The 25,605-nt window shown below is 34.2% G+C and overlaps 1 protein-coding gene across 3 annotated transcripts in view; it reads right to left on the bottom strand.

Annotated features, from left to right (window-relative positions):
- The window catches only part of LOC109112066 (ankyrin repeat domain-containing protein 12-like), a 51,131-nt gene extending 26,901 nt beyond the window's left edge, over positions 1–24,230 (bottom strand). For all 3 annotated transcript variants that reach the window (XM_042712881.1, XM_042712872.1, XM_042712887.1), the window contains exon 1: positions 24,028–24,230. The gene's annotated coding sequence lies outside the window, so the exon portion shown is untranslated. The remainder of the gene's footprint in view (positions 1–24,027) is intronic.
- Positions 24,231–25,605: the final 1,375 nt, after the last annotated feature.

The following is a 25,605-nucleotide window of genomic DNA, read 5'->3' as shown; positions in this document are numbered from 1 at the left end:
ATATTTATATATATATATATATATATATATATATACACATATACATATACATATACATACATACATACACACACACCACATGCCAAGCCATAATTATGACAAAAAAAAATGTAATTGTTATAATTTTTGACTTTCCCCATTTATTTTATTAGTTTGTGAATACATTCTAAGATATAATTATGACAGTCAAAATTATGTCTATATTAAAATGTATTAAATATATACAAATACAGACCAAAAACTAGCCATTTAATTTTCATTTAGAATAAAAAATACCATTAATTAATTCTCCCATGTACTGCAAGCTCAATATACATTGATTAGTCACTGAAAATCTTATAAATATTAACAATCCCACATAATACAGATATTCCACAAAAATCTGAGCAGACAAAAGTCTACAGATTCTGCATAGGTCTATATGTACCTTTCAGTAGTACTTTTTTAGGCAGTTCTATCATATTCTCCCATATTCAACGTGTAAATATCAAGGTATATAAATACAGCAAACATTCAGTGTCATGGTTTATCTGAAAGTAGCATGGTATACAATCCCTGTACCGCAATACTACCACTGCAGTATGTTTGTATGTGTAAAGCCACAGTTTGCACAATTACTCAACAAATGAAATGCTGGTGTTACACACAGAATTTTCCATTTACTGTGACAGGACATAATAGATTTTTAAGCTACTGTCTGATACAGTAAGCACAAGGTTTAGACATAATACAGAACACAGGACCACAGTGAAAGCAATCATAGCGCACGCAAATCTCCATAATGCGGCCTCTGTTTACTTAAGTAGGGCTTGCTTTTGTCCGTCTTTAAATACTGTAATATACAGCATTATTATTGCTGTTAGCACTAACATATTCACTTCTGGAAAGGCAGTGCTAGAAATGAGCTTGCTAGAATGCTTTGGATTTATTCAGGCGTTACTGAAAGAAAACAAATGGACACCACATTGGTCTGAACTGTACAACAGACAGCATTATAGCTCGATATGCTCTGTATTTCACAGAGGAAGTGTCATGACAGAGTTCAGATGGCACATTTGTGTGCTAAACATCTGCTTGGTGATGCATTCGGAGTGATGGTGTTGTGCTAAAGCTTTCGAATAACACCATTCGAATAAACACACACTGCATTCTCGGCATAACCATACAGAGGAAGAGAAAGCGGCAGGCCTTTCCTGGAGCCCTCTGAAACGGCACAGATCTGATGTGTTTGAGACGACACACTTTTAGAAGTCCCGTGCCTGAGTCATGGACAGCTGCTACCAATAAAAATCAGGAGTAAAGAATCCAGCAGACACACTAAAGCTTTATGTTATAAAAAGACGAAAGCATTCTACTTCAAGTGCTTTGAATATCTGCAGCGCAAAAGTGTGCAAAACTTATCAGGTCTCGACAATAACGACTGCCTGATGGCCCGGAGCCAGTGTGAAAGATGCTCGGGACAGTTGACGGATTTGTCACAAAAGGTTTATCATTTGCATCTGTTTTTTAAGCCTTGCTTATTAAAAAAAAATCTAGCAATTTAAAGGCATTCCAGCAAGGTGCTAAAGATCTCCATTCAGTACTCGTAAATGACTCACTCATTAAAACTAGAGCCCAAACAATATGCGTTTGTTGGGGGCCGATGCCGATATTAGGAAGTAAAAAAAAAAAAATAGATACCGATATATCGGCCGATATTCTTTATATGTAGGCAATATTATAGTACAGTATAGTCAAAAGTTTGGACACACTTCCCATTCTTGTGTCCAAACTTTTGACTGGTACTGTATATAGAATAGAGTATATAGCCTACATAAACAGAATATATATATATGTGTGTGTGTTTATTTACTTAGCATTGAGTCTCTTCAACTAGGTGACAACGTGTTAAATCACCAGTCAACAGACTCAAGCCACCTTAAGCCTCTGCTGGACAATCTAAGTAATTACACCTTTGAGAAGCATTTAATCTGCGTTATATGTTCTGTTAAAAAAAAAAAATAATAATTCATATCGGCGTCATATTCGCTGATACAGATATATCGGCGACAGGCTCATATAGGCCGATAATACTGGCTAAACGATATATATGTTCAAAAAAATATTTAAAACTTATAAAATTATTTATGCATTTGCAATTTTGTGATGTAAATGCACTTCAGCTTCTTCAAACTAGTCCAAAAGTAGAGAGATTTTTGTTGTATATGCGGTCAATTATAGTTCTTAGAAAGAAAATGGAAATCAACAACTTTTCAACCAAAATCTGTAATCAGAATCAGCCAAGAAAATTGCAAAAGTCATCATGACAGTCAAACATATGATAAAAGCTACTTTTTGTCAAAGACAACTTGGAATGCATAAAAAAAAAACAAATCATAAAAATCACAATTAAAAAATTCTAAATTGACAAAAAAATGACCTGTCAAATTTGACTTTTTGTCATATTTATGACTTAATTTATATGCATTTGTAATATAGTCATAATTTTGACATTTTATGTCATAAATATGACCTAGGACGTATTAAAAATACATACAAATAAAGTCCAAAAACTACCTAATTATTTTAACTGAGAATAAGAAAAACACCATAAAGTAATTTTACCATGTTTACTTCTTGCATTGTCGTACTGCAATGCAGTAAATTAATTGTTTGGCAAACAACTAAATTCTTCATGTTGTACCAACTTAAGGTAACAATGCAACAAAGTCCTTTCGTCATCTCTCTCAAATAACAAAAAGCAGCATAGTATAGTACAGTAAAATGTCAAATGTATCTACAGTGGTATAAATAAAGCATGGTATACATGTATACATTTCTACTGTTGTGCAAAATACACAGTCATACCGTCAAAAAGTACTATTTTAAAACTGCATATCAGAACAGTAAAAATACACAGACATTTCTTTGCCATTTAAATAGGATATACAATAATTTATTATTCAAGCCTAATAACGATTACTATAAACTAACCCAATCCCACACTACACCCCAAAAGGAAATTTTAAAATAAACATTGTTTACTTTTTTTATTATAGCTAATTGGTTCATCGCAAAATATGCCCAAAAGGGAGGTTTGTTAGATTTAGCTCACTTCTGAAGACATATTTGTCCCCAAAGTGTATCTAAGTGAACCCACACACACACACACACGTTGGATGGCATGTGAAAGAGCTGCATGGAACACGGTAACCTGATCTAGTGACTGCAGAGGAGGACAGACACGCTAAGAATAGTTTCTACACACAGCAAGTGTTCGCCGCGCACATGTGGACGCTAGAAAAACCTGTATTTTGATGTGTATTGAGAGCATGTGGTCGAAATGAGATGTAGACCTAGTCACACTTTCATATCGTAACGAGCCGTTTGTCATCTTGCAATGGGAATTTTTAGAACTTGACATTTTTTGAACGTTTTCAGTTTCAATTTCAAACTTACAAATACACACATATATATATGAAAATCTAATATAACTGTATAATAGCTGATACATATTCACACACTCAGGGTTAGTGTTAACATTTTACTTGACAAAAAATGGATAATCTTTTTATATACACCGAAACAAATCATTTGTAATCTTAAATCAAAATGAAATGGGTTTACCTCTTAAATAACTTAAATTTTCCACTGTTATCACTAACTGAGCGTTATATTTAATAATACCCAATAGACAATTCGACTTATTTAACTTGCATTCAGTTCACAACCAATCAATTCCCAATAGGGATCGACCGATATGCATTTTTCAGGGCCGATGCCGATACCGATTATTACAGATCAAGGAGACCGATAACCGATATTTTGAACCGATATGTGTCTAGTGTAAAAATGAAAATTAATGTCAAAATTAAGAATAAAAAGGCCTCTGACAAAGGCTCTCTTTAAATTATTTTAACACATCTTTAATTCTGAGAACTGTTCATAATAACAACATTAATATTAATAATAACAACAAACATAAAAAGTGCTGGGAGGATCCATTAGGAGCATTCTGTAAACTAAGTAAAACTTAAAGCAAATATAAACAGCAACAAATGAACAAATAATGGAAAATAAATGTAATCTATATATATATATATATAAAAATAAATATAATCATATATATATATATATATGTGTGTGTGTGTGTGTGTGTGTGTTATATTTAGCATTTTATTTGCAACCCAGAATTGCATTAAAATCACACACAACCCATATTGTAATAGTGTTTTTTAATTTTTTTAGACTGTTTATCACGGCGATACAAACTAGGAAGTATACAGGACAGCGTCATCCAGAAACGTGCAATGTGAGATTATTGACAATTTACGTTATTAGAAATAAACAGGGGGGGGGGGATGCTTTTGAAAAATTTTATGATATGTTTTTAATACGACGGAAATTGTATTTAGTGTGATCGCAGTTTAATAAAAACATTGTAAGCCTACGTTAGGCCTATTAATTGTAATGATTTAATGTCCACGGTTATTCAAACAACAAATTACATCGAGAAAGCGAGTAAAGAACACAACGGAGCTTTTTGAAACTCCGAATCAGTTAAACCATTGTGTCGCAAAATGATTCACTGTTTCGATGTGCTTCAATCGGATCGCGTATCGCGAATCATTTGATTCAGATCTGGACGTCAGAGCGGGTTTGCATGATGTTTTTATCCCCACCGGGGATAAAAGTTATTCAGCAGAGGCAGGGATGCATAGACCAGAAGGGGGGAAATCCCCCCCATCCCCCCCGGCAAATCGCACCCCTAGTCAAATGAGAGAGCGCGGCCGCGGAGCTCGCGTCGCGTCAGGGCGTCAGAGCTCGCGCTTGATGCCCTTTCAGCTCTTCAAAATTGCATAATGGTAATTCTGAATCTGTATGATAAATTATTTTGCAATCATGTTAGAATAAAGCAATATTTCTCCAAATATGCGCAATTTTTTTGACTAAGAAGAGCCCTAACGGAACGGACGCTGTTCAGTGAAGCTATGTAAACACCACACAAAAAAAAAAAAACCGCAGCAGACGTGAGTGAATTCATTCGTGTTGATAATCTATTCACAATATAACGTTAAGTTGGCTGAATGGTGAGAGAAGTAGGTTTTAGTTTCACTATCTCAGCACTGATGTGATGATCCGTTAAAGCATATCACTGCAATGACGGACATTGACCGGGAATTCACAGTATAATAACTGAACGGGGCTTGTCATCATAAATCGATTATATTTAGGTGTTTTGCAACTTCAGTGTAGTGATTTATTGCAACTTCAGGAACGTTTACTGCATTCTTACCTTCGAGAGATAACTTTTTGATGTGTGATGATGATCACTGAAGCAGCTCCTGTGCTTTCGGTGTGAGAGCGGAACATTTTTCCAGGCGCGCCAGCCGTATTGATTGGCCAGGCTCGTGACTCCCAACAAATAAGACGGAAGATGGGCGGGGCTTAGTCTAGGCCACAGAGCGGTGCGCTCTGACTGAGGTGGCTGGATCAGTGCCAGATCGCGCATTTCAAAATAAAATGGTTTTATCGGCAAATCGGTTTTGAAAATGGCCGATGCCGATAACAATAAAAATGCTTAATATCGGCGCCGATAATCGGCCATGCCGATAATCGGTCGACCCCTAATTCCCAATCACTAAAATCAAGACCCATCTTTTTATTTTTGAATATTCAGTTACAACATGTAAAATGCAATTTGAAAGTGGACAAAAATCAGTTAAATGGTATAATTGTGAATAACTAAGACTTATAATACAGTAACAGTTTTCAATAAGGTTCAATTCTGCTTCTGTTCATTGATTCATCAAATTGCAACTAATGTTAATTTATACGACTTGAATGTTAAAAATATCTATTATTAGATGTAGAAATTAACTTTAAATTTGGTAAATGGATGTTATAAAGTATTGCTCAAGTATGTACTAAGTTTTGCCTAATGTACTTTAACTTGGAAAGTATTTTGAGAATTATCAAATATTTCATAAACAATAAAAAAAAAAAAGTTCTGACAGAATCTGGCTGTGAAGAAAAGAAAAAAATAATTTGCTTTGTACATTGTGTGTTTTTAAACACTGCAGAAAAATCATTAAATCTGAATCCTGAAAATAATTGATTATTAAAATCCTCTGCAGTGGTTTCGAATCATTTCAGAGCTCTAGTGCTGTTCTGAATGTAAAGTCGAGCTGTCATTGGCTACTGCTGAAGGTCACATGACAAACCCAGGCTTCCGTTTATGAGAAAGCATTTTCCATTCGGGCATTTACCAACACGCACGCATTAACACTCAAGCTCAAACATGAACACGCCTCACACATCTCACCTTAATTTTACAGCGTACAAGTGCATGATAAAACAGAATATTACACTGAATATTGTGTGTCCAGGAGATCAGAACAGTCTTTAGGGAAAGCGAGAGTCGGATACGCATACACACACCCTTCATGCGCTTTCATAAAAACAATAAGCCGCTCACAGCTTGCATCTCAAGCCTGACCACTATAACATCCTCTGAATGTCCCGCTGTTATTTGCCCAAGTAAATGTGCTCCCCTCCCCCCAACATTCTGCTAAAATCATAGAACACATATACATACATATATATATAAAATGATCAAAACACTACAACAACAACAACAAGAGCTTCACTCGTGTGAGGTTAGTAATCCCTGATCAACACAATGACAACAACAACAGTGACACGACACAACAGAGAGCCACCGCCAACATATGCCACATTTCATATCCTTACATATCCTTTTTTCTCCTTTTTGTTTATTCTACAACACATCAAGATTATAGACCACAGGTATATTGGAGGAGTCAGCCGACAAAAGATCTAAGACTCGTGCATGAACGCAATTACATGGAAGTTTTTAGGAAAGGCTCGGTTTCAAAACGCAGTGTGCAGTCTTGTCGTTGACTCCCTACATTGGCAGCAACACTGTAAGTGACCGATTTGTAAAGCATTAGCAGGATCACCATCCCTGCGTCGGAATATGCATACTTGCCTACTACATAGTAGGGGAAAACAATGTGTGTATATTCATAAAATTATTACATTTTTTGTCAATTTTCACTCAAACATTGCTAGTAAATTTGACAAAAAATTGCAATCAGCAAGTAACATGCTGAATTAAATGTAAAAAAAATTTAAATAGAAAATAGTATAATGAAAAAACAGTATTTTCTTGGAATACATATACTTAAGGCCCTATGATTTCCACAAAATACGGATGGAATTGCAGAATCCAGTCATAAAAATGGACCAAATATCACAGAATTATTAAAACCTTTTTTTTAAGGAATAATCACACAATTTTTCTTCCATGTTTTAATTTTAACAGTACACCAATTGTGCAGCACTTTGCCGAAAAAAAGCGAAAGGGTTTAATTTTCATTGGATTATGAGAGAATGGTCATTAATGTTTTAAGCCTTCATTTAATTACCAGAAAAAGAAAAAAAAAAAAGATGCATTTCGTAGGGCCCTAAAAAGTAATTTGTTATACAGTTTAAAAGCAATTTATTAAAAGGTTAAGTTGTATAATTTCAAGACATACTTTTTGATTGATAAACTTTAATTTAACCATTAAAATGGAGTCCAGAAAATGAAATTTTTTTGTTTTTGTTTCCTTCCTACATTTCTGTGTCACCGAGAAGGGGTGATTAAAAGAAAAGCTTTTATTGAGACGCAAGTTATTCTGGATATTTACTCTTCAAACTTGATCACCTATGGGGATGAATGATGAAATACTGTTCAATGTGATGCTATAGTGTCATTTTTAATGTAGTGTTTGCCTTTTCGATCTATTGTGATTGGTAATTATGTATCACTGCAGTGATTGGTCATTTGCTGTTTTTAAATGAGGTTGTGTCTGAATATTTTTTGTATACCTTATGAAGGTTATAGGACTGAAGCATTGTTAATAAATTATATATGTGAGTATCGATAGACTGCTGAGTTTTTGTTTTTCAAACTTCCAAAAATAAATAAATAATTACAGTGCATTCAGGTTTCATAAAACAGCACACTGAAAGAAAAAAAATGGTGTAGAAACATATTTCACACAGAAATTGCTAGTAAATTTCACAATTAATTGCAAAGAATCAGCAAGTAACACACTGAATTAAACATGAAGTTTTGAAGAAGAAAGGCTGAAATGTTATTTTCTTGTAAAATGTTATCTAATAATCTTTGTATTACTTGTAACAGTGCATCTGATGGACACTTTACTATCCCATGAGGCCACGGGAGAGGATTTGTGAATTGCAGTGAACTAATGGTAGATATAACAAGTCCAAATATCATAAATACTACTATATAGAACATACTTTTTTAAACAGTCCCAAATTAACTTTTAATTGGCCAAAACAAGTCATGTCCGAAGCATACTTATGACGCATTAAAATGTTAGCTACATAGGCAGCTCATGAAGTTATGAAACAGTTCAATCTTTGTTTTTTTCTATAACATGCACCTGTTTTTTCAATAATAAAATTATTTTAAAAAATGTTATGAATGCACCAATTAAAAACTAAAAAAATAAACAAAATCCTTTTGCAACAGAGTTTTGCAGACAGCAATGAAAAAATGCCAAATGCAAATAATAAAATGAAACAGTATTGCCTAATTATGCATAGTTCAAACAGCAAAATAAACAGGCTTATCAACCTTTACAAGAGAGGAGAAAATGCTTCCCATATTTTTCGTTGACATCAAAGTGTGTGCGTCCAAATGCTATGAGAAAAAGCAGAAAACAGTATTGCAGTATAAGACTATATTGGTACAGCTGTAGTGACAAACGAGGGAGGAAAAAAACACAGGAGAAAACTGCAGTTTTCCCTAGTGTTTATAACTGACAGCGAGTCTTTGCCAAAACACTGTGCAAAGGGGAAGGAAAGGGTTAACAGACAGAGAAGCGAGCGCTGAACTTCCTGATCAGAGGGCATCGGAGAAAGCTTTAAGAAGCCAGCGGCCTGCTGCTCCGTATGTAGGTTAATGACCACAGATACCCACGCCACACAGAACAATGCACCTTTTACTGCAGATTACACAGCCAGGGCGGGGGGGCGACCGAAGGGAGGTGGAAACTGGAACGAAGGGAGAACGGCGTGGAGAAAAAGAGCGAGACGGAAACAGAGAAAGAGAGGGAGAGAGGGATTACAGCACAGGCCAGTAGATGAGTGTTGGTCTTGCTGTGGTTGTGTGGTTATAATCAGCTTCCCACTAGCGCTCAGGCTGATTACACATCGAACCGTGCAGAGAGGATCAGACGGAGACAGAGACGGCGAGCGGCAACAGGGAAGGGAATGGGACTCTCTCCTTAATGACTCCTTTAACAATTTATAATTATTCAAAAAATGATATTTCATGATTTTGAGACTGATTCATTAAAATTAACTGACTTGTTTGTTCTCGGTGACTACGCTATAGGGCTTCAATGTTAAAAAAAAAAATAAAAAAATAATAATAATAATAAAATACAATTCTCCAGGTTTGAAGTTATTGCTGTTTTTTTTTTTTTTTTTTTTTTTTTTTTTTTTTTGTAGGGCTGCAGAACCGGCCAAATATTTTGTGATTATACACAAAAATAAATGACAATAACATAATAATTATTAATATTATTATTACTACTACTACTAAATAAAAATAGTATACAGAGAGGACTTCTGCATATGAAATGCACAGGCTTGTGACTCCGGTGAACCAGCCCCACGCAGGGGTAAAGTTTGGGTGAGTCACAGACGCTTTAATAGACTTGTCCTGAGATGATATCTCGCATTAACCAGCCTCATGGGAATGACCCGGATTGCAGTGTTTACTCGGACCTCTGAGAGTACAACAACAACAACAACGAGAATCCAATGATGGCTTAATTGCAAAATGTTTTAAATCGAAAATGCATTTGAAACCGCCTTCGATGCAAGACTGAAAAGGCAACGTGAACAACAGAGCACAAACATTATTCAACAAATACAATGAGATCGAACATCATTACTTAATTCAAAACCCCTGACATCTGCTGTCAGGAGACGTCTAGACAGGGTAAGAAAGGTCAAGGGGTCAAACAATGCCTAAACTGCTTCTAAACACTAAACAGGCCAATACAGATTTCAGCTGCTAAAAGAAAAATCTGTCTACGTGTCTAGTTTGCGACGTCAAAACAAAAATGTGTTATTTATTAAAAAACAGTTATTTATTTGCATGCATACTTAATTGCTTTAAATTAACTTTTTAGTCATATATAAATGCCAAATAACTAAACAATTTTTTTTTTTTTAGAACTATTTTAAAATTATTATTACTGTAATAACCATAATAAATAATTTTATTGTAAATAAATATATTATATATTTTAAAAAATGAATCAATCAATCAATAAAAATAAATTTATTTATTTATTAATTGGTGTTTTTATTAAAAAAAAATATCTAAAAAAATAAATAAATAAAAGTAACACATTTTCAAAATATTTGTCATTTATTCTTTAGACAGTGTCGGCAGATATTACCTGGATCAGGAAGAAAAAACTGCAGCAAAGACAAGTTTGCTTATCTAATAGAAAACTGTGCTTATTTATACAATCTGCTTTTCATTAACTGGCTTTAGGGAATATTAATGCACACATAAATGAAATAAATATTGATGCAATATAGTGAGAAAAAGAATATCTCAATATAATATAATGTAATATATAAGTACATGACTGTACTGGCACTGCTAAAGAAAATTATACTGTTGTATTTTGATGGAGAGAATTTTACACAGAAATGAAAATGGTGTTCTGTGTCCATTTCTTTACATAATAAGTAGTAATAAAAAAAAAAAAAAAAAAAAAATTTGTAAGTAAATTAAAAAACTAACAAAACCACCACATCAAAGCAAGACAAACCAACAACAGGAAGAATCCCATTATTAAATATGATTTAAACAGACAGCGCTCCTGAAAGCACAAGCCTCTGGGTTTAAGTCAGCGCTCCGCTCTATTCACTACTCGGCTCTTTCAATTTCAAGTCAGTTCACCGCCGCTGAAATGTGACTTAAACCCATCAGTCAAAAGAAACAAATCTTTTATTCCTCTTTCCTTTGAGCCTCAGTTAAAACACAGTAATCCCATATTGCTGCCACACTAAGAACAGGATCATGGGTAAAAGACGTTAGATCTCCACATCTGCCTCCTCAGTCCCTTTCATCCACGCATACACTTCCTTGCCAGAGACAGCGAATGAATATCGCCCGGCTCTGATATTGTGCCAAAAGCCTATTCAAAATCCAGCACACTTAGACCTCTAAACGATTCTATTGGCTGAAAGGACTTTTGGGGGTTTTCCATTCAGTGCCTGATTATAAATACTACAATATAATTCAATATAGTATTGTTTTAACAAACCAAAATGCATCAGAGACTTGTAAATTAGAGTGTTTAAAATAATTAAATGACTAAATTATATACTCACACATCAGTATCATATATAAATTATATTTATAATGATCTTAAAAACCGTTAACCACACTTTATTGTTTGAAATTACCTTTGTAGTCATATATAAATGCCAAATTTGTAGAAAAACTTAAAAACAACAATAAATAACATGTTGAATAAAAACAAGAATAAAAAAATATGATAAATACATAAACAAATGGATGCGTTAATAAAATGTATCTGTTTAAAATATGTTTTAATAAACACACCCATTTATGTATAAATTATTAATGTTATTATTATTAATAATAAATGTAATTTTAATTATATACCATTATTGTCAACATTTTTAAGAAATTATTACTATTATTAATATTACAGTTTTTAAATCATATTTAGCATTTCTAGGATTACAAAGTTAATTTCAAGCTATAATGCATATACTTTTTTTAGAGTGAATGTAAACATTTCTAATAAAATATTATTATTATTTTTATTTTTATTTTTATTATTATTATTATTATTATTATTACTACTATTACTACTATTATAGTTTTTATGTTAAAAAAAAATCATATTTGGCATTTATATATGATTACCAAGTGAATTTCAAGCAATAAAGCATACAAATAAATATACAAACAAATACATGCTTTGGAGCAGCCAATAAGTAACAAGTCATTATGATAACTGTACTATAAAATGTGGAAAATCATATAATAAAGAAAAGTGTGTTTGAACTTTTGACTAGAGGTGTATTATATGTTAGCATTGAAATTATGTTTAATTATGACTGTATTTAAATTATCGTAAAACTTGCAATGGCCATTATGACGCCAGAATGATTAAGAACTAAATTCATGCTAACATTTTGTAATTATTTATGAATTCCAGTAAGGTAAACAAGCTTGACATTGTGAGGCCTTGAGAGTTGTTGCAGCTCCTGCAAAACCAGAACATGATCGTCAACCGTCTCGACGCAACGCTCGTTAAAGAAGAGCCTGACAACACGTTCCTGTCAAGCACATGTTGTGCAAACTGAACGCTCGGCCCACTTTTGGCACAAACACAAACATTATGCACAAGCAACACGCTGCTGTCAACGTAGGTTTCTTGTTCCTGTATTTGGGAGGTTGGTTTCACTTCACATGAATCCAGCATAATCCTGCACTCACACAAGAGCAAAAACACACTCCGACTGAATGCATTAGAGAACAATATCAGTTTACAGCATGTACTCGACAGGACCAGACAATGCACCACCCTTTCCAATTTACAATCAAAACGCTGCCAAAATCTGCCAAGGTTTGAAAAGGCAGACATGTGTTCACCAAAGCCACCAAACTAGTTCGTCCTGCATCTAAGATTTTCACACAACCCTTCATTATGTTGTCTGTTAAATCCCACTGGTGTCAGATTCACTTCATTTCAGAGATCTATCTGCACACTAATGTTTATCGATAAATGTGCAAATACAACAAAGTGTCTGTTAAATTCACTTTAAAGTAGGACTGGGCGATGCGGCCAAAAATATCACCATGATATTCATCTACCATTGTTAGACTTTGAGAATGAATGTAACTTCTTGACTTAAAAATCCATTTTATTTTTTCCTAGAAGTCTGTTTTCCATTTTTTTTTATTCTGTGTGTTATGCTTTAATAGAAATGTATCATCAAACATGAAATGAATAAATAAAAGTTTAACAATTTAATCAATATTTTTAAATGTAATCAAATGAAAATACAATTAATTTACAATCACTGCATTTTTTATTTGTTTATTGTTGAATAAGATGTCGCAGAACAGAACTATAAATTAAAACAAGGAAGAAAAGCACATCTTGTATGATATATCTTGAAAAAATTATATTATTATCATCATCATCAGCACTATGGGAAGTACATTTTAGAATACAACAGTAATATATTTGTCACAATTTCTTCAAGTTAAACCGAACCTTTATTTTGGCGGTTTGCCATAAAGACCTTTTTCTCAAATTAAATGGTGAACAGCTGGTGAAGCAAGCTGTGTGACTGGCTGTTATATTAATCTATATCAAGCAAAACAGAATTATGATTACTATAATACTCTTGCTATAATATTCACAGTGCAATTTCTACACTTTCAAAACCTTTAATTTTGAAAATTATTGTCAGTGGTTATTGACAAAACACCATAGACGTGGTTCACCGGTTTTATGCCAAAAATAAACCAGACTATATCACATTAATCGTTGACCTGTATGAAAAGAACCAAATCCCACATCACTGATTTAAATGTCAACAGTAAGTAATCCAATAAAGGTTTGTGAAATTAAAAGCTCATAACCTGTTTGCTTTGCACCCGTCCATACAGTCTGATCATAATTATGCTATATTAATCAAAAACTGCAGATTGACGATTGGACAAGAGTCAAATGTTAAGTTGGACAGTATTTTACAGCTAAAAAATGATTTTAGTTGTGGATGACCATGTCTTATCAAATGAGGGATTATAATAATCACTGTCAGGTACTTCGGTATCATTTGTTCAGCAAGCAAAACTTAAATCTTTCCATTAATTTCCAGAAAACATTGGTTGTGAAAATTAGACATTATCCGTTCAATCATTAATCATTTATCTGTACAATCTCTTAAAGGGACAGTACATTTATGCCATACAGCCTCCTTTTCATATGTCACTGTGTGCATGCTGAACAAGAATTGAACATGTAATGCTAATATATATAGATCACTTAATAAAACAGACATTACAATAGTATTCCAAATTCACCCAAAAGGTATTAATAGAATACAGGCTATATATTTTTTTTTCCTCAATTCCATTTTAATGGCTAAATACATGCCTATTTAGTTATATCTATCAATATTTGGCCATTTTGAGCTCACTGGCGTTGATTGATAGACCAATACATCAAGCAGACCGTGAATGTTGAACGATGACAGAAGTCTTTGTAAAATTAAAACACAATTAAGTTTAGTTGAGAAGTAGATGTGACTCTTTCGTGTGTTTTGATACGACTCTGCTGTCCTCTGTAATTAGATTCATGAAGATGTTAGATGGTTTGGATGGATGAGTAGGTAATGTGTGCTAGAACAATGGAGAAGACAAGATCGTCTCGAGTTCTCCAGACAATCTGCTGAAGAGCATGAGGATGCTGGCCGTCTCCTCTCAAGTGTCAGAGACATGACATTGCGAGATGGCCTGGCCATTGTTTTGGAAGCTCCTTTACAAAGCTTGCGGAAACACAACATAAGAGCCAAGCGATCGAGTTTTACAACTGGATTCTCCGGTACTCCAGCATAACTGAATATTACATTTGAGAGCACTCAAAGCATACAACCTTTGCAGACCAACGGTAAAAAGCAACACCAACAAACACTGAATTTCATCATTTGGAAGCATTTTGACCGATTTTAGGTGGTTGCATTTACATACGAACTTAACATCTTAAAAGTAGACATTTATTAAGCATTCTGAATCATAAACGTTGTAAAAACATCTGTCCTAAAATTTTAGCGACATACTGCAGACACTGTAAAACTTACACAATCTAGAGAAAAATTTGTACCAATAGTTATTTTGGTACCTTTTCCAAAGTGTGAAATACAAAGCAACTGCAAGGAATAACGGAAAGAATTTCATTCATATTCATGTACATAACTATTTCCCACAAAATCACACAAATTTTCATCGGAGTTTTAATTTTAAAATGTAAACATTTGTTGTGCAGCACTTTGTTTGTCAAAAATGAAAAACAAATTTAACATTTTGTCAGATTACATTTTAAAAGATTCATTAAACTGTTGAAGCTTTATACATTAATTTGATTACCATTGTTTTTAATTTATTTGCTTTTTGCTAACTTTGTATTAAATCATTTCATTAATTTGACACAATTTCTGAAAAAATAAAACCCATTTCCTAGGGCACTATTATTGTTAAAATTTCAATAAAATAATAAATTGTTAAAGTTTTAAGAATTTAAATGAATGTTAATCTTTTTTGATTATTCAAATTTAATTAAACCATTACAATGTAATCCAGAAAAAAATACAAATGGAAAGCACAGAATTTGGGGGAAATTTTAATGCATTTCATTGCTAATGACCAAAATAATAATAATGTGATCAAATCAATAAAAAAATAATAAACTTTTTTACCTTAGTTTCCCCAAAATCATTCCAAATATTCTCCTGCACCAATCACTGCACCGAATATCAAAAGCTTTAGAAGTCAGCTATCCACTGCAGTCCTAAACCTGCCAAAATACCAGCACAATAATACGTACTCGACTTCCTCACGGACGTGTGTATAGACCAGCAAACACAGACACAATGATTGAAGGCTTTCTTGAAACCAATCACCGTGTAAACCAACTGCCCTCAGCAGCACGACGTGAAAATAAACCTTCAGTCATTGCCACTACAATCTGAAAAATAAAGATCCAACTGATCCTTCACTAAGCTCCGCCCCCTGGTTACTGTTGCTAAGTCTGGTGAGCTTTAAAGAATGTCTTATAGAACAAAATTTGAGATTTCTGTGATCAAGTCAAATCAAATTTATATAGCACAAATAAAAACAACAACAGTGGACCAATGACCATTGTGCAGCACAAAAAGACAAAGCATAAATATCTAAAAAGTCGTCAAAAACAATAATAAAGGGAGTTTACTTCAAAAACACCAATCTGAAATTTCAATTTTAAAATCAAAAACAGATATAAGCCTAAGAGAAAAGGTAAGTTTTTAACTTTCTAAATTTTGAAATCAATTCTATAACACATCGGCAGCCAGTGCAAAGAGTGTAATATTCAGGAAATATTATCAAATTTCCGAGTGCCAGTCAAAAGTCTGACAGCTGCATTTTGAACCATCTGAAGATGACTAATATTGGATTGACCCATTCCATTATAAAGAGAATAACAAGTCAAGTCTAGATTAAATGAATGCATGACTCACTCTCTCAAACTCTGCAAATGTTGAAAACCTCTTAGCCTTAGACAATAACTACAGCATTTATCCGTTTATCAAATTTGAAGGCAGAATCAAAAATAACACCCAAGTTCTTCACAGAGTGTTTTACATGGGTGCCAAATCTCCCAGATCGCCATCAAAAGTACCTGAAACACTGAGGGCCCAAACACAATAACATCAGTTTTGCTTTCGTTAAGATGCAAACATCTGAAGGAACACCAAGACTTAATATCAGACAAGCATGGTGCTGAGCTTATGCATTTTTTGTAGTTTTTCTTTAAAGGGAAAAGAGATTTCTTTAAGAGATTCTGTGATCAGCATTGCATAGATATTCTTACATGGAGTTGAAAAATTGCAGATCATTTTTAAACGTCTGCACATCAGCTTAAACGTAAATGATTATCAATAAATTAAAAGCCAAATAAAAAAAAAAAGAGAAATTCCTTATTTTTAGTGATTACATTGTTAGTTTCATTATTGTACCCTTAAAATAAATTGATGTAGTCTTTACTTTTTTTTTCTTCACTCAACTGTAACATTGCAAATTATTTTTATATGCCTTTTTCTTTAAAAAAATTGTTAAATTTCACAATAAAGGGATTAAAACTTGTATAGACGGCAAATCAGCTTGGAGGCAAATGCTTATTAATAAATAAAGTCATATATAAGAGAAACGCTTTTTTTTTTAAATGCTTCATTACATCTGGGGGTCCTGTTCTAATCGTTCCTACAATGCTTTCATTATGGTACACTGAAAATGGTGTAGGATTTATTTGAAAATTTTCACTCAGAAATTGCTGGTAATAGACCAATTTGGTGTTTGTAAACAGTGATGACGTTTTTTGTGGGCGGAGTCTATCTGGTGGCAGAAAATGAAAGTTTTACAGAAGCAGTCTATGGAAGTCATGGAATAAAAGAATAAAAAAGGTAACTTTGAGTTTGCATTTAAAAATTCTGACTTTTTCGTGCAATTCCGAGATTATATCTCACATTTCTGATAAGGAAAATCAGCTCGTCATTATCTCTTTTCGCCTCGGCTCAGAATCATGAGTTTATAATCCCACACTTCTGGCTTTTTTTCCCCACTCAGAATTGACAAACTTGCAATTGTTGAGTTAAATTGAGTCCAAATAAGAGATATAAACTTTCATTTGCAAGAAAAAAAGCCAGAATTGTGAGATAAAATGATGAGATTTCATGCTGGGCTAATACAATATGTCCCCTATGAACTGCATATGTGAATATTATGTAGACCCGTTGTTTAAATCAAATTTATGCTTAAAAAGTAGGGTAAGCATAGCAGGTTTCATCCATAGTCTGTCTGTTTAAAAGTCTGCGTTTAGCTTCAAATGGAGTCTTTGACGACAGTTTTCTATAAAAAAATTATTTGCATTCTGATTTGGACATCCAAAGGCACAACAGCACATTTTTTTGTCTTATTCCATGGATTTTTCCCGTTTCCCTCCACTTGTTCCCAGTGTTTTTCTGCCACCACAATGCGTGCGCAGCTACATGTGACGTAACCGTGACGTCTACTCCAAATTGGTCTATTTCATAAATAATTAAAGAAATGTCAAGGAATTGAACATGTTATTCATAAGAAGAAACACTGTAGTAGTATTTTCTTGTAAAACATACTCCAATAATCTTTTTTATGTTTAAAACAGTAGTTTTTTACAGTGCCCTGCGAAATGTTTTGCTACTAGCTTTTCTACTATGACCTGAATCAATATGCAAATGAGTTAACATTAAGTTATTACCATTCTTTTGACCTGGTGGAAATCTAAGTGTCCTTACAAGCAAGATAATCTGAGAATAACAGGAAACCAATAGAAACATCTGAAGAACCTATCATGAAGCATCAAGAGCTTTCTTAATCTCCAAAGAACCGTATATCAATTCAAGATCACTATACAGTTAAAAGGGTTCTTGATAAGAGGAGTCTTTGTCACTGAAACTAAGATGATGCTAGTAACGAGTATTTCAAGGCTCTGAATTTCCATTGTAGTGGAAACAGCAGCTGGAGGAAAGACTCAATTCACCGCATCAGCTGAGTCCTACACGCCCAGAGAGCCACGCGTTACCCAGCCGTCCCGCTGAAGGCTTTCAAAGCCTGACCTTTGTAGGGTAAAGGATGAAACTTGACGTATTTTCACAGGGGGTTTCCCGGTTCGGGTCGGTTTCTATAAGGGACTCGTAAAAGAGGAAACAAAGAGGATTTGTGTGTGCTGTTTAAGAGAAATGCTAGAGGGGAAAATGTTCGACATTTGTGACATATGCAGGTGTAAAAGAGAGTGTTCACTGATCTGAAGTGCACACTATAATGTTGATGGCGTCACGGTGAGAAGAAAGAGCAGGTGTCTAAAGACTACATGGCGACCAGTGTGGCATGATATTGTGATTATGTAGGTGTTGAACAATGCCGGTCTCCTCCTCCCTAAAAAGCTAAAAAGCATTTTAGGCAACAAGCTCTCTGTAAAATACACAAATGCAAGCCGATATATCCGCCAGACCAATTAATTGGCCAATTATTGTTCATTTTGAGATATATTGTGTCCACCTGATTGATTTACAAATGTGTGTTCAATATCTATGCACAGCAAATGTTCTAATATTTTTAGTGAACCCAATAAATGCTAAAGAAGTGTTTCATTTAAATCCAACAAATTTATGTGTTCTGTATCAGAAATTCTGTTATATTCAGTAACATATAATATATATATACACTGTGTCAATTTTTAATTATTAATACTTTTGAGCAAGTATGCATTGCATTTATTGAAACGATTTCCATTTTTTTAAAGATGTTGTTTTTTGATTTTTTTTATTAAAAAAATTTTTGAGGAGCAAAAGTTTTTTAAATTTTTATTAATCAGAAATGTTTCTTGAACAGCAAATCAGCATATTAGAATGATTTCTGAAGATCATGTGACACTGAAGACTGGAGTAATGATGCTGAAAATACAGCTGCGCATCACAGAAATAAATTACATTTCAAAACACATTCAACTGCAAATCTCATAATACATATTTCACAGTATCTCTGTTTTAACACTATTTTTATAAGTTAAATAAAGGCAGCCTCAGTCAGCATAAGAGACACTGAACTTTAGAACGGTAGTGCGTATCAGTATATTATAATTCACTCTGATTTCTTGAAGTGAATAATCAACATCAAATATTTCAAAACCCATACTGATTGAAAAAATACCAGAGGTAAGAATGATCAGATTAGCCAAAACTTTAAATAAGAAACATTAAAGAGGCACGACACTACAGCTGCTGGATTTGTTCAGAGCACAATTCGCAAGCGCTTATATGAAATGGATCCAGAGGTCAGTGATACTGAAATCTCTTCAAACACACAGGATAAGAGCACCCCAAAAACACAAGCTCTTAACAAGAGCCTGACAATCAGCTGCCTTCATTTGGCAAAACAGGCACAAATACAGATATAATTTAAGCAAAAACAGCATACCTGTGATATAAAATGTGCCAAATTCTTTTCAACATCAGGAAGACAGACACAAAGCCCTTTTCTGTCTGCGTTAAAAACCTTGTCTTTCAAAGCCTCGCATCTGTGCAGGAAAAAAGGAGCTCGGCAAAATAAAAATGGCATCCAGTTTGAACGTGGAGCGGGGAGAGAGGTCTCTCACGGGAATGGTTCAGATCACAAAGGCCAGCGTCTAATGGGTAGGAGAGTGAGTCACACGCCCGTTTCTGTCTCTGCCGCTTTTCCCTTTTTCTCCCTCCCTCTCCCGCTCGCACGAGCTCCATGGAAATACGACTGCTCTAACCGTCCGGCTTGCAGGGAATGAACTCGACAGAAACGCTGCAGCGTACCGGTGTCATCTGTGCAAATGAAAGCAAAACTAGGACACGACTGTAAACAGAGCGGAGAAATGTGCAGAGCCAGTTGGTGCACATCTGATTTCTTGCAGACAGACATGTTGTTGATGTATAATGTTGTCAACGGCCTTCTTTAACGTTAAAATGAATGCAGAATGTAAGGTGTAAAAGAAAATAAATAGCAAAATGTGGTTAAAAATAGTTTTAGCAAATCAAACTACATGACTTATCAATTTCTCAAGTAGATAAAATATAAATTATACTTCAAAATGCACCTTATTTTTTCAAATGCACTAGAGCTTTAAGATTATAAACCTGTGAGTGTACTATTACAGATAATCATGGAAACAAACCTACAAGACTAACATACTAATAAAACAGGAATAGCATAATGTTTTAAATAATACAACTACTGGTATGGATTTTTAATGGCCAAAAAATACCAATATCAGTGGTGGAAGTTGACTGATAAAATGCTGATATATGCAATAATCCAATTTACCTGAAATGAGACTTGCCTAAAATTATTTCACACACTGTTTACTTAATTCAGTAATATTGTTTTTAATATATATTTTAAGAAATGTTTATTATTGGAATATTTATGTTTCCTAGGTTGGTTTGACCCATATGGATTTTTTAATGGGCAATAATACAGATATCAATAGTGGAAGGTGGTTGAGATGAGGCTGATATAATATTCCAAATTATGGGAAATAAGATGTGCATAAAATTGCTTAAATTAAAATAACACTCATTTACACACCATATATTCAAAATTCAGTAAAAAAAAAAAAAAAAAATATTTGAACAAATATTTATTATAAGAATATTTGTGTTGACAAGTATACGTAATTATTATGTTGTCATATGTTGACAAGAATAATATTTTTACAAGGCTGTTTTGACCAATATGGATTTTTTTTTTTTTTTTTTTTGGATGGCTAATGATACAAATATCAATAGTGAAAGCTGGCTGATATAATGCTAATATATTAAAAATAAATAATTTATTAGAAACGAGACGTACATAAAATTACTTAAACCAAATAAACACTGATTTTACACAATATTTGCTACTTTGCACAAATATTCAAAAATATTATAATATTTATTTTGACAAGAATATTTGTTTACAAGGCTGGTTTTGCAAATATTTATTATTTGCAAATAATACAAATATCAATAGTGGAATGTGACTGATATAATGCTGATGAAAATAATTCAATTTAAGGGAAAATGTGTGTGCATAAAATTGCTGAAATTAAATAAACACTTATTTCAGACACCGTTTCCTCAAAAAAAAATATATATATATTTATGTTGTCAAGAATATGTTTACAAGGCTGGTTTGACCAATATAGATTTTTAACAAACAATAATACAATTATCAATAGTGGAAGGTGGCTAATGTTATATAAAATCTATCAAAATATTCAAAGATGTTTATAAATAGAATATTTCTGTTGACAAAGCAGCTGTTGACATTTGAAATCGACACAAGGGGAATACCACTATTAATAATCAGCCAACCGGATATAGTTGTCAGTCAATGACAATAGTTTTAAAACGGTAAAATATTGTCTGTTTTATTGGTTTGGCTCTATTACTAAAAATGACACCCAATAATACATTCAAAACAAACATTATTGCACAGCATTATGAACACTGGGATATTGTGAACAGGGAATGCCCTGAATTGATAGATAAATAAATAAATAAAAGATTTAAAAATATTAATAATAGTAATAAAAATTAAATGGAATTAAGAGGAGAGGTGTGGCTGTTTTGACATAACAGCAAACTTCGCTTCTAGGCCCAAATGAGAAAAACAAATGTGTGTCAGTGTTTTAACTGAGAAAATCTGCCTTTTTGAGGTTAAGTTTATTATTTCGAGCTGTTAAGCTCAATTTCATTGTCAGTCTCTTTATTTTGGCTCAATCTGTGTCGCTTTTCATCTGCCAAATGCAGTTTGTTATTTTGCGGAGATGCGTGAGTGTTGCCTTGACAGTCGCTGCAAATTCCCAGCACCGCCACAGATCCTTTATCTAACAAAAACATGCCATATAGCTACGAAAGACACTTTCTGGAGATCCGAAGCAACCTGGACAGAGACAAGCCTCGTATTATTTGTCATAACGTAGATTCTCACACAGGGCCTTTCGTGCATGTGGCCCCGTGACTTTAAAAAGGGTCAATGGAAAAACAGCAGGAGCCACAAGCTCTCCTTGGACGGTGGCCCAGCTGTGGAAAACTGGGATCTTTAGATAATTATCCCAAATATGTCATTCTGAAAGTGTGTGAGCGCAGAACAAGGCGGAGGGAGTGGGCGTTAACATCTGATCTAGACTGCAAACTCACAAACTAAAATGAATTTCAAATCTGTCCTCCCCAAAAACAAATGTCAAATCAAAGCCTTGAAGCTACATCCAAAAATGCTTAAATCATTACATAACCACAACGATAATCTGTCTACACTGGGGGAAAAAATGGAGTAGGAACAAAATGGTCAGTAATATATTGAATTAAATGTGAATACCTGAAGTAGAAAGACCAAAAATAATATGTAGATTTTTATATTTTACAGTAAGCAATTTCTTCCCTTTAAATTTGCATTAAATATGTATATATCATATGTAAATATTCAACAATAATTCATAATTCACAAATTAATTAAACGGCTGCTTGCAGAATTAATATCCACCCTGCAAACAAAAACACATTTTCAATATACAGACCTGTCTCCTCAAAAAAAAAACAATTATTATATTAAAATAATATATATTTACATACATATATAAATATGTATTAAATTATTATCCAAAAACAAATATTCTTAATACACAGGACTCTGTAATATATTTTAGCATTTTTATAAAATGATTTGCATAATTTTATATTTAAACACATATATATTATATGCATAATATTTTGCCAGTGGGTGAGATGTGGTGCCTCTTAGTAAAAGCCTGATTCGTGTCAATTAGACTGTGCTCATAGTAAACAATGTAGTAATGCGTTATGTCATCACAAAAATCTCTAAGAAAGACACTAGGAAACGCAGATGCATTTTGACATGCTTCTGTCTGTCGCTGCACAGCTGAAGACGCCTCGGTGCGTCCTTTAGACAAAAGGTTTCTGCGCGAAGGACGGTCACCAAATAAAGCTTTGTGCAAACCACACACACACACACACACACACAGAGAGAGAGAGAGAGAGCAGAGCTGCATGCATGAATACAATATTTCATGCACGTCGCAGCTGCAACCGCGCTCAATATAACAAACACCTCGAAATAATCACACAGATATATTTACATACATTGCATGCATTAACGCCAGACGCGATCCAGTCATTTAAAGAGGAAAAATGTGTGGTGGAAATTAATGCAAATTACAATAAATGGTTGACTGTCTGACAGAAAGATCTTTAACTTAAACGTGTTTATTATGAAAGCTATAGCATGCAGCATCATGCTGCGGTCTGCGCCACCCCTCTCACGCACAGACAATGAGCCCGCAGTGGGTTTAGGAGACATGCGGGGCCCTCCAGCTCTTCACGCCCGCGAACAACGCACACCAAACGCGCCTGTCACTGACGCACGCACGGCACACAGCTAGTAATGTTCACAAAACGCCTCGAAAATCCCACACACAGTGTGTTCCTGTCGTTCTAGCACCCAGACTGGTCGGTTAAGAGATCTCTCCCGTAGCGAAACTCAACGCGTTTTCCTCGTTCTTCAGTCGTGGACCGCGACACACACAAAAAAAACAACAGCTGAAACTTTCCGCTTACCGTCGCAGCGCTCTTCGGCTTCCTCTTCGTCATTCACTTACGAGCAGAGGACGAATTCTCGGCGGTTTGAAGAAAAAGAAACGCGTGTGTCGGAGGGTAAAAACTGAACATTAACCCCACGGCTGCGTGACGTCTCTCAGCGCAGCTTTTGAAAACATCGCCGTCGGTCCCGTCTCTAAAAGCCCCAGCGAAAAAAACACGCACGCGGAGGCGCTCATAGGCGGACGGGGAGCACGTGACCCACGGCGCTCGAATGCGGTTTGCGCTTGCTCGTACTCGCTTCCATGCACAGAAATGTTTAATACTTCTCTATTCTATTAATACTTTATGTATGTATTTTAATATTTATTAATGTATTTGCATACAATATAAACATTTTTATTACATTGCACCATTTCTAATTCATCTTTTTAATTTAATTAAATATATTTTGACTAATGTATTTTCTTTTTAAATTTTTATTAACTTCATTATAATTTCAGCATAATTAGTTTTTTAATAAACAAGTACCTAAAATATATAATGCGTTGTTGTGGAGGCTGAAATTATATGTAAATATTAGTTTCATTTTCATTTTATGCAAAAGATGTGTGATTTATTTTTCATTTAATCTGTTTTATTTATGTATTTATTTTTTTACAAGTGAAAAACAGTCACTTTGGGTTTATCGCATGTCGTAAATTAGTTTTTGTATGAGGGTTTTTAGTTATTATTTATTTTCCTCTGTGTTGGGGGGGTTGACGCTGCGCACTGTGACGTCACCCTTTCCGACCGACGCTGCAGCGCGCGAGCGCGAATGTTCTGGAACGTTTGTGCAGGAGAGGCGCGAGGAGAAGAAGGTATTTGATGAGTGCGATCCAGCGTGGCGTCATTTATTCTGTTATGGCGATCTCGAAACACGTGTCTGATTCTATTTTCGCTAATTTAGAACGCTGTTGTCTAGCTTTCGGCGGTTATTATTGTTGTGGCGCAGTTGATTATTTACATGATGTAGGAAAAAGGGGAGTTGGCGCATGCGCAGGGGATGGGCTGGTATTATGTTGCAGAACGAGCTCAAATCACAAGGGAGAACATTGAGGGTGTGTGTATGTATATGTGTGTGAGAGACAGAGGGGGATGGGCGCTGGCTAGACACGCACACGTACACGTGCACGCACATGCATAAAACAGCTTGAGTCAGTTGCATGAAATATATAAAGATTATAAAGAAGTGATCACATGAAGAAATGCGCGTGATTGACATGGCATTGTAACTGTCTTGTGTAGGACTGGGTTATGGGTTGTACCTTAATGACAAAGTATCATACAGTGTTGTGATATTACCATTTATACAACTGCATAAGCATAAAATTCGCATGTAAGCAGTGTGTTTGGCAGCTGCATGTTGTTTCTCTGTTGTCTTAACTCGGCTAACATGGTTTAATCAAACTATAACTTGTTTTGATGTATTACTGGTTATGATTATGATTTGTGACGTAATATTTTATGTATTCAAGACACTGGAAAAAGTGGTGACCTGCAATTGTTACCAAAGAACTATTTCTACCCAAAGAACTATTTAAGCAATTTTTTTAGGTT

Source organism: Cyprinus carpio, chromosome A2, assembly GCF_018340385.1.
Source record: "Cyprinus carpio isolate SPL01 chromosome A2, ASM1834038v1, whole genome shotgun sequence".
In the NCBI taxonomy this organism is placed as follows: Eukaryota; Metazoa; Chordata; class Actinopteri; order Cypriniformes; family Cyprinidae; genus Cyprinus; species Cyprinus carpio.
Note: the sequence above shows the minus strand (reverse complement) of the source record. Positions and strands in the feature narration are given on the sequence as shown.